This window comes from Athene cunicularia, unplaced genomic scaffold, assembly GCF_003259725.1.
Source record: "Athene cunicularia isolate RWA unplaced genomic scaffold, athCun1 SCF_4, whole genome shotgun sequence".
In the NCBI taxonomy this organism is placed as follows: domain Eukaryota; kingdom Metazoa; phylum Chordata; class Aves; order Strigiformes; family Strigidae; genus Athene; species Athene cunicularia.
The window spans coordinates 19,805-23,719 of NW_020799468.1; positions in this window are offsets into that span (position 1 = coordinate 19,805).

Consider the following 3,915-nt stretch of genomic DNA (forward strand, 5'->3'; position numbering starts at 1 on the left):
TGAAACAGAGTGTCCTGGAGGGTGTGGTCTGTTGTTGGAGCAGGTGACTCCCCGGCCGCCCAGCGCTGTTTTGCTTGTTGCCGCTTGCTAAATAAAGTAATTGGGAACTCTGACTCAGCCAATTTTAAGAAGTCAGTTTATAACAGTCCTTATTAATGCTTTTCTCTAAATCTTTAATACCAGAAAAATGCCGTTTTTCCCAACATGGCTGATGACTCTGCTCATAGCTTACAGGAGTAAGAATTTTTCTTGCCATGTCCATATTCCCTTGCGCCAAGGTTTTTTCGCCTCTCTTTTATCTATGGATCATCCACAATTAAGGGAGTACACAGACCAGACAGTCCAGATTCTTTTTCAGGATTTACAGCATCAGGGTCTAAAAGATTATCACACCATTCTGCTTCTTCAAACAATAAATTTGGCTCTTTAAAGTGTCCCTTAGACTTGCCCAGACCAATCAGCGTGGCTAAGTTTTTTATCGGACTTACTCCCCACTTTTCTAAAAAGCAAAAAGTTTGAGGACTACCTCTCATTCAAATATTCCTGCCTGGGCAAAATTCCTTAAATTCCTGGTGTGGCTTAACGACCTTCCTTAAATTCTGATCAAGTAGCCAACAACCAGTGAAGGCTGTTCCTCGGTATGATCCCTTTCAGCCTGTAATTCTTTGTAGCCTTTCCAGGGTCTGACCCCCAATGCAGCCTGGCCTTTCTAGGGTATGATCCCCAATGCGGCCAATTCGGGGGTAGCCCTCTTTGGATCGCCAAAATCCCCTAAAGCCAGACCAGCTGCCGCGATGTCAGACTTACAAATTCCGACACTTTAGGAGATGGCACACATCTACTGCCGTCGACAGTGACCTTATCGTCTTCCAGCGACCTTATCGTCTTCCAGCTCCAAATTTCCATTCCGCTGCTTCCCAGGTTCCGTCTGGTGGAAAAGCAGAGTTTGAGTAACCCTGTTTGGTGCGCCACTTGTGGCGGGCGGAGGAAGCAAGCAGCTGATTCAATGTGAATGATAGAGCAAACTTCAACTTTATTGAAAGAAATCACACCTTATATAAGCATTCTACAATACACTACTTGTAACTCTACTGGATACATTTAAAAAGCTACATTATAATATCTCAGCCATTGGGTACATCTAAAAGGTCACATTGTAATATCCCAGCCCCTTGTGGCATTTCTGTTATGCATAAATATGTTTCTTGCTTTGAACCTGCTACCCTCTCAGATCTGTTTACTCTCACCCCCAAGTTCATAATGTGCCCCAACTTATCTCTTTGTTCTCACAACAGTCCTTGTTAGCATTACTGAGCCTTGAATCTCCTTCTTTGTTAGCATAAGTGTACCCTGGGATTTTTCCTCTGTTTACCTCAGGTGGCTGTGACCAACTTCTGAAGAGAGCTATGACCTTGTCCTGCGAGCCATTCTCCAACAATCCTGGACTTCAAAAGAGCAGACTTTGACTTGTTTAGGCAACTGATTGACAGGATCCCTTGGGAGATGATTCTGAAGGGTATAGGGGTCCAGGAAGACTGCACAATCTTTAAGAAGGAAGTGTTAATGACTCAGGAGCAGGCGGTCCCCAGGTGCTGCAAAAGAAGCCAGTAATAGGGAAGACCAAGCTGGCTGAACAGGGAGCTTTGGCTGCAACTCAGGGAGAAAAGGAGAGTTTTCAGCTTTTGGAAGAAGAGACTAGCTACTCACAATGATTACAAAGGTGCTGTAAGGATATGCAGGGTGGAAATCAGGAGGTCTAAAGCCAGCTGGAAATTAATCTGGCTTCAGCAATCAAAGATAAAAAGGAATGTTTCTATAAAGACATCAACAGCAAAAGAAAGACCAGGGAGAGCTTCCATCCCCTGCTGCATGCGTGAGGAAGCAGGTAACAAGTGATGAGCAGAAGGCTGAGGTGCTTAATGCCTTCTTTGCCTCAGTCTTTAATAACAAGACTGGTTGTATTGAGGGAATCCAGCCTCCTCAGACATAAGACAGAGACAGAGACAGAGACAGAGACAGAGACAGAGACAGAGACAGAGACTGAGAGAATGAACCCCCACCCACCCCCCGCATTCCAGGAAGACATAGTCAGTGACCTACTGCATCACACAGATATATACAAGTCCATGGGACCAGACAGAATACACCCGAGGGTGTTGAAGGAGCTGGCTGGGGTGCTCGACAAGCTGCTTTCTATCATTAACCAGCAGTCCTGGCTGACTGGGGAGGTCTCAACAGATTGGAAATCAGTCAGTGTGACACCCATATATAAGAAGGGTCAGAAGGATGATCTGGGAAATTACAGCCAGTCGGTGCCCAGAAAGCTGATGGAGCCGTTCATCATGAGTACCATCATACAACACATGCGGGACAACCAGATGTTCAGGCCCAGTCAGCATGGGTTTATGAAAGGCAGGTCCTGCTTGACAAATCTGATTTCCTTCTATGACAGGGCAACCTGCTTAGTGGATGAGGGAAAGGCTGTGGATGTTGTTTACCTTAACTTTAGTAAGGCCTTTGACACCGTTTCCCACAGCATTCTCCTGGTAAAACTGGCTGTTCATGGCTTGGATGGGCATACACTTTGCTGGTTAAAAAACTGGCTGGATGGCCAGGCCCAGAGAGTTGTCGTGAATGGAGTTAAATCCAGTTGTCAGCCAGACATGAGTGGTGTCCCCCAGGGCTGGGTTTTGGGGCCACTCCTGTTTAACATCTTTATTGATGATCTAGACAAGGGAATTGAGTGCACCCTCAGTCTGTTTGCAGATGACACCAAGTTGGGTGGGAGTGTAGATCTGCTCAAGGGTAGGGAGGCTCTGCAGAGAGACCTGGATGGGCTAGAGCAATGGGCTAAGGCCAACTGCATGAGCTTCCATAAGGCCAAATGCCAGGTTCTGCACTTGGGCCACAACAACCCCCAGCAGCGCTTCAGGCTTGGGGAGGAGTGGCTGGAAATCTGCCAATCAGAGAGGGACATGGGGGTGTTGATTGACAGCTGGCTGAACATGAGCCAGCAGTGTGCCCAGGTGGCCAAGAAGGCCAATGGCATCCTGGCTTGTGTCAGAAATAGCGTGGCCAGCAGGGACACGGAAGAGATCTTACTCCTGTACTCAGCACTAGTGAGGCGGCACTTTGATTACTGTGTTCAGTTTTGGGCCCATTGCTACAAAAAGGCCATGGAATAACTCGAGCCTGTCCAGAGAAGGGTAATGGAGCTGGTGCAGGGTCTGGAGCACAGGTCTGATTAGGAGTGGCTGAGGGAACTGGGGTTGTTTAGTGTGGAGAAGAGGAGGCTGAGGGGAGACCTCATCGCCCTCTACATCTACCTGAATGGAGGTTGCAGAGAGCTGGGGATGAGTCTCTTTAACCAAGTAGTAAGTGATAGGACAAGAGGTAATGGCCTCAAGTTGCACCAGGGAAGGTTTAGACTGGCTATTAGGAAGCATTTCTTTACAGAATGGGTTGTTGGGTGTTGGAATGGGCTGCCCAGGGAGGTGGTGTAGTCCCCATCCCTGGAGGTGTTCAAGAATCGGGTTGACAAAGCGCTGAGGGATCTGGTGGAGTTAAGAATGGTCAGTGTGACGTTAATAGTTGGACTAGATGATCTTCAAGATTTTTTCCAACCTTGATGATTCTGTGATTCTGTGATTCTGTCATGCACAGTATATAGGTGGATGCATGCTCTCTCACACCCCATTTCAGATTCTGTATCCAGGTGGTGGGATTCTCTGGGGCAGTCAGGTTGCTGCTCTTGGGGGGCAGGCTGCGTACCAGTCACCACTCAGTAAGCCACTGCTACATTTTACCTGTTTTGGACTTACTATTGCTAATGTTGGTTTTGATACTATTAGTATTTTTTTTTATTCAACCTAGAATTTTCTTTTGTCCCTTCACCATGGGGGGTGGGGGGTGGGG